General features: G+C 43.2%; 1 protein-coding gene across 3 annotated transcripts in view; it reads left to right on the top strand.

The window, feature by feature from the left end:
- The first annotated feature begins 584 nt into the window (after nucleotides 1–584).
- LOC119656899 (acetylcholine receptor subunit alpha-like) overlaps nucleotides 585–6,000 on the top strand; it is a 234,465-nt gene continuing 229,049 nt past the window's right edge. Inside the window, exons 1-2 of one of the 3 annotated variants that reach the window (XM_038063582.1) lie at nucleotides 585–1,041; nucleotides 1,132–1,861. The gene's annotated coding sequence lies outside the window, so the exon portion shown is untranslated. Of the gene's footprint in view, nucleotides 1,862–6,000 lie in introns of all 3 variants that reach the window. The other 2 variants (XM_038063583.1, XM_038063581.1) reach the window with 2 other exon arrangements.

Below are 6,000 nucleotides of genomic sequence, written 5' to 3'. Positions count from 1 at the left end.
CATATTCAACCAATAAAGTAAATCTCTTAATACGTTAACCATCTGGCAATGTTCGTAGCATTTATTCGGGAAGAGAAATCCCTTTTACGATGCCATTCAAGGATCCTGCGCTATAAACGGGCGTTGGCGCCAAACTATAAGACGCTTTTCCTCACCTTCGAATTGCTCGCATCGTCCACCAGCGAAGCTATGTTAGCACGGAGATGGTGCACTTTCGCTATGGTGTAAATATTTACGCAAACAGCAAGTTAGTTGTCCGGTGTCCTTATTTTTCCTCTGTAAATAAGAAGGATACGTATTCCTTTTACTCGGAAGAGAGTACACTTGCACCGAGTCAGAGAAAATACTATCAACATATTTCGCAATGCAAAAGCTCAACCCCTCATAGTCGGTTAAATTGGAGAAGCCTCGAATTAAGCTTCAGGGGTATATCCAAATGTAGAAGATTAGGTCCCAAGGATACGCAGAAATCGAATGAATGGAACATCCCGTGTGGCTCGTCCTGGCAAAAGGAAACTTCGGCAACGATGGTGCATTGAAGCTGGTCGGCTCGTAGTACGAATGGAACTACAACTCGGGTCGTGTCGTGGATTGTCCCGCGGTGGCGTACGGTCGTCACGTGAATTCCTGGAAAATTATTGCATCCGCGAACATCTATTGTTGTTGGCCTTGTTCATAATGGTGGAAAATGTAAAAGCAATCACTCCGTACTTCTGTGATCTCAAAGTTTAACCTACTTGTCAGGATTCTTACTTAAATGTGAGCTGGAACTTCTCTGTTTTCCTGTTTGGAGTTGTTATCTTACGGCACTTGTGAGCAAGTGGCCGATTTTCTTGGAATTTATTATGTAAAGCAAAGCAAAGTGTTTGAAGGAGTGGAGCGAATATCCAAGTTGTATACACAATATTTGCACGGACGGCCCGATACACAACTATTGCGGATCCCGTTCTTTTCGTTGTGGTAGTGCAGTTCGTGGTGTGAAGGATAATTCTGATAAGCGCTGATAACGATTCGAAGCAAATTATATAAGTTCTTCAAAAGGTACTTACCCAAGTTTAATATTTCATCGTGTTTCTCCAGCCAATGCCTCTGTGATGGACTTTTGAATCTAATCATTTACAACTTCCCTAGCACCCAGTGACAATTAAAGAGGTGACTGTAAAGGAAGTTTGCGTGTTACTGAATCGTTTCAAGTGCCAGAAAGCCATAGCTGTGATGGTCTGCGAAGCACAATAGACCTAGATAACTGCAAAAGACACGGTAGAAAATATGTGAACCCATTTGAACGAACCATTTGACCCAGCATCGAATAACTAAAAGTAACCAAGGTGTGCATGCATATTTATTCCCTTTGGTATGTGCACAAAATTCCCGGTTTCCGCACTACAGACTGCAAAATTTTAACTTCCAGATATTTGTATGCAAACATTACGGATGCCGGAATAGATGTCTGGCTTTCGAAAGGAGACTGAGAAAATGTGCAGATTAGCGACGGGAAAACTCGGCACTGTCATACCTGCTAGTTGTTTCGGAGAATTTTCATAATGGATTCCGCAATTATGAGATGATATCGCAAGTGTGCTTTTCGTATTAGTGTTTCACGCGAAGATATATTTTTGGTACTTTTTCCTTGCGAATGAAATTTCAAAGCACATTGGGAACATCTCCTGGGGCGTCATTCCGCTTCCACTAAGTAGAAAAAAGTGTTTTCGGAGAAATATGAATTTCTCGAATATTAGCTGCATGGAAAAGTCTCACTCGAATTATTGAGGGGTTGAAAGGAGTGAACACAAGAGCATAATCAAGATCAAATCGTCAGAACGTATCTGAACTCCCTTTGTTAACAGTTGGACACTACAGAGTAAGTTGATGTTTCAAACAGTTATATACTTTCACATTATCATTTATTATGTCAACGTGCACAAGTTGCTGTCTAGATACGTAGATGGAACTTTCTGTTCGCGCATTTCATAACAAATGCACTATGGCCAGTTCAAAGTTATTACATATCGTTCAACTCATTGTCCTATTCAATGCATATTGTATACTATAAATTTAACCCATTCCAAAATAAAGTTTTTGAAGCTGCGGTTGTGTGTTTCTGCTGATTTTCGAAGAAAATGCAGCACATTGTAGAAGTTTCGAATCTGTACTCAAGTTGGAATTTTTAAGATTTCATTATTCTCTGAGTCCTTTGGGACCAATAATTCAAATTCGTGCTTCTTGAGAAAATTTATGCGTACAAACATTATGTCTGCAAAAAAATGTTGGGGATGGAACACAGGAGCCTACATAGTGAATATTACATACTTTTTAGTAAGGAAAACAGGGTCTGGAAGGTGAATGCAACTGTGAGATATTTCGAAAGCACTTAATGCATATTAAAAACTGTCATAACGGGCAAGATGCAGTAATACCCGCTACCGGAACAATACGCTTGTAGACAATGTCATAGAGCATTTATACAATAGAGGCAGAATACTTTCGCTCATCAACAATATCTGGTTTAAGAATATGTGAGCAAGTCTGTGATATGAGTTCCATCCTAGCAACTTCCATAGGTGGCAGGTACTCACTATAAAATGTGGAAACGCATCGCACACGAACCATACGTTGCTGGTCAAAGATCGTTATCTGATAGACGCTGGTTGGTTGGTTGGTTCATTTCCAATATTTATAATTAATATTCTTGCTTTGTTGGTGCAGTAGTCTAATGTTGAGGTTTATGTAGTTTTCAACTCTTCCCAAAAAAATCCCATAAGTATTGTCGAGAGATTTAATATTTGCTCGTCGGCATATTTCCATGTTTCACCCGCAATTTTTCGCTTTCAAATTGTGATATCGTAAAATCGTTGGTTGCTTCGTACGAGGGTTGTTCAATAATAAAAGAGACAGATTCGTTGGGAAAAACTTTATCTCCTTTTAACGTAATTTGACTTGCTGTTTGAGCCAAATTCACGCAAATTTTCTAACGTCTTCGTTACTGCATGACTTCTCTCCTCCAAGACGACGTTTCTCTCATATCTACCCTCACTTTGTTCAAAAACATATCTGAGCGGCATTAGCTGTTTATTGTATGCATTTATTCGAAATGATCACATTCAACATGACTTTTCCTGCCAGGTGAACTTACTCTCTCTACACTCTATGCTATGCCTTTTGGATTCTGCATCATAATAGTAACTCCACATTTCGTCGCAAGTCTTGTTAGCACTGATGAAGGGAACAAGTTGTTCCCGAAATATCGGTATTTGTAAGCGTAATAAATATCACTAGCGAATAGAAAAAAGTAAGTCACAATTATTTCAAATAATTTAATCGGAGAAACACTGCGAAATTACATTTAGTTAGTTTAGTTTATTGGGGGAGCGCAGCTCCGAGCACTTAATCCCTTGTTAAGCCCATTGTACTATCACCATAAATCGCCCATTCAATGGCTTTCCGCCTACAATGTTCGCAGGCTTTAGCGAATCTGAGAACATTCTCCAGGGGGATAGAGTGTGCAGATTCTTCATTGAAGAAAACCTTGCCTTCGTCTGAGAACTGAGGAGGCCGGGCAGCTGCACAAAAAGTGCAAGGCCGTCTCCTCCTCCTCCTCACAATGGCTGCACATAGCCGAAACCACCACCCCAATCTTTTCCATATGATAGACTAAGGGGCAGTGCCCCGTTAAAAGCCCACTTCTAGTGACCCCAGGCTCTTTCACAAGGATTTTCGCCTGCCGGCAAGAGTTCAAATTTCTCCAATTGGCTGGTACTGGTCCCAGTATTGTGGATCCAGACCCTCGGCGAGCTAGTCTGTCAGCCTCCTCATTGCTAGCGATGTTAGAGTGCCCCGATATCCACATCAGGAATGTTTCGTTAAGTCGGCCAAGTTTCAGCAGCACCTGATGACAACCCCACACAAACTGACTTCATATGTCGTTGCTGTTTAGGTCTGATAATGCCACCCGACTTTCGGAACAGACATTCTTCTTCTGCCAATGAAATGGCATATATCTCCGTCCGGAATATGGTTGTCATTTTTCCGAGGGGTCGGTTCAGTTCTATAATCGAATTCCCCAAGAACATCCCTGCGCCCGATCCGCCCTCCATGACTGACTCGTCGGTGAAGATTATTAAGTTTCTAATCTGAAAAAAAGGTGGTCAAAAGGTAGTATAGGTCCCAGGGCGAAACGTGGATTGGTACCCACGATGGAGCATAAGACCTGGCAAATGCCTGCTGAACCAACACCAACAGCTCTACTACCAAACCCTATCTTCACCTCCACGTGGTGACCGCTGGGAGCTCTTTCGTAACGAAAAGCTGCGGACGGAGAAGGATGACGGCGAGTCTCCTGCGTCTAAAAACGGGACAAACTGTACCAACTGGTCCAACAGATATAAAGCTGATGAGTAGCTAGCCGATACCCTGTCCCAATATAGGGCTGATATAACAGCGTTATAAGAGATGCGATGGACAGGGATCGGTCTCCTGGAGAAGAGCCGCTACACCATATATTATAGCGGTCATCCGGTAAACCATGTGCCCGGAGTAGGTTTCTTAGTCAGCCAAAAAATGAAACCTGCTGTTATCGGCTTTGAAAATATAAGCGAATGGCTACGCACTCTGCGGTTGCGAGGCAAGTTTAAAAATATAAGCCTCATTAACGTTCACGCCCCTACAGAGGAGACTGCAGAATCGGAGAAGGATACCTTCTACGAGGCAGTAGAACGAACCCTCGAAGCCTGTCGCAGATATGATATTAAAATCATACTTGGGGATTTTAACAGCCAAGTAGGGAAGGAGCCCGTATTCAGGCGATACGTTGGCTCCCATAACTTACACGAAAAAACAAATGATAACGGACTGCGGATTATTCAATTAGCAGTGTCACACGAAATGGTTGTTGGAAGTACCTGGTTTGCGCGGAAAGCGGCCCACAAACATTCATGGGCCTCTCCAGACGGGACCACTTTCAACCAAGTTGACCACGTGTTGATCGAACGCCGCCACCTCTCAGCCTTGATGAATGTCAGAACATATAGGGGGGCCAATATAGACTCGGATCACTATCTCGTTGGCATGGTGCTCCGCGCTCGAATTACGACGCCACCTACAATCCCCTCTGACAATCAGGTGGGAGTGAACACTGAAGCCATCCACAACACAACCCTCCGTGACACCCATAAGAGGGAAATGGATGCCGCAATAACCGCAGTCAAAAGAGGACCCGGAGATGAAGCATCCACAAATGATCTTCACAATCACCTGAAGAACGTTATCATGGATACGGCTACAAACATACTTGGCCCCAGCCGCAAAAAAAATCGGAAAGGCTGGTTTGACGATGAATGTAAGCTAGCAACGGAACGGAAGAATGCCGCATACCGAGTAATGTTGCATTCTCAAAGAGCGCGGGCACGCGCAGAAACTTATCACGAACTCCGTCGAGCGGAGAAGCGACTTCACAGGTAGAAAAAGGAAGCCTGGGAGAACCAACAAGTCTGTGAACTAGAAAAATACAGGGAGCAACCGCACCAGGCGCGGAAGTTTTATCAACAAGTCAGCAGGATGAAGCCTTATACACCTCGATGCTCATCCTACCGAGACAAAAAGGGAAATCTGATTTCCGACAGAATGGGCATATTAGAGCGATGGGTTGAGTACTTTGATGAGCTACTGAACAACCAGAACATCGGCGAGTTGGAGGTCCCGCCAACAGAAGACGACGGACAAATACTGCCACCACCAAGCATAGAAGAAACAGTCTGTGCAATTCATCGGCTAAAAAATCATAAGTCGCAAGGAGCCGATGGAATTACAGCCGAATTGGTTAAATATGGAGGCGACCAGTTACACCAAATGGTTTATCAACTTGTGCTCAAGGTATGGGACAGAGAATCAATGCCTGACGATTGGCAACGAGGCATTATCTGTCTCATACATAAAAAGGAAGATATCACGCAGCGCAGCAATTATAGAGGTATCACGTTGCTGAGTACCATTTATAAGATATTC

This window comes from Hermetia illucens, chromosome 5 (genome assembly GCF_905115235.1).
Source record: "Hermetia illucens chromosome 5, iHerIll2.2.curated.20191125, whole genome shotgun sequence".
NCBI classification, from domain to species: Eukaryota; Metazoa; Arthropoda; class Insecta; order Diptera; family Stratiomyidae; genus Hermetia; species Hermetia illucens.
Note: the sequence above shows the minus strand (reverse complement) of the source record. Positions and strands in the feature narration are given on the sequence as shown.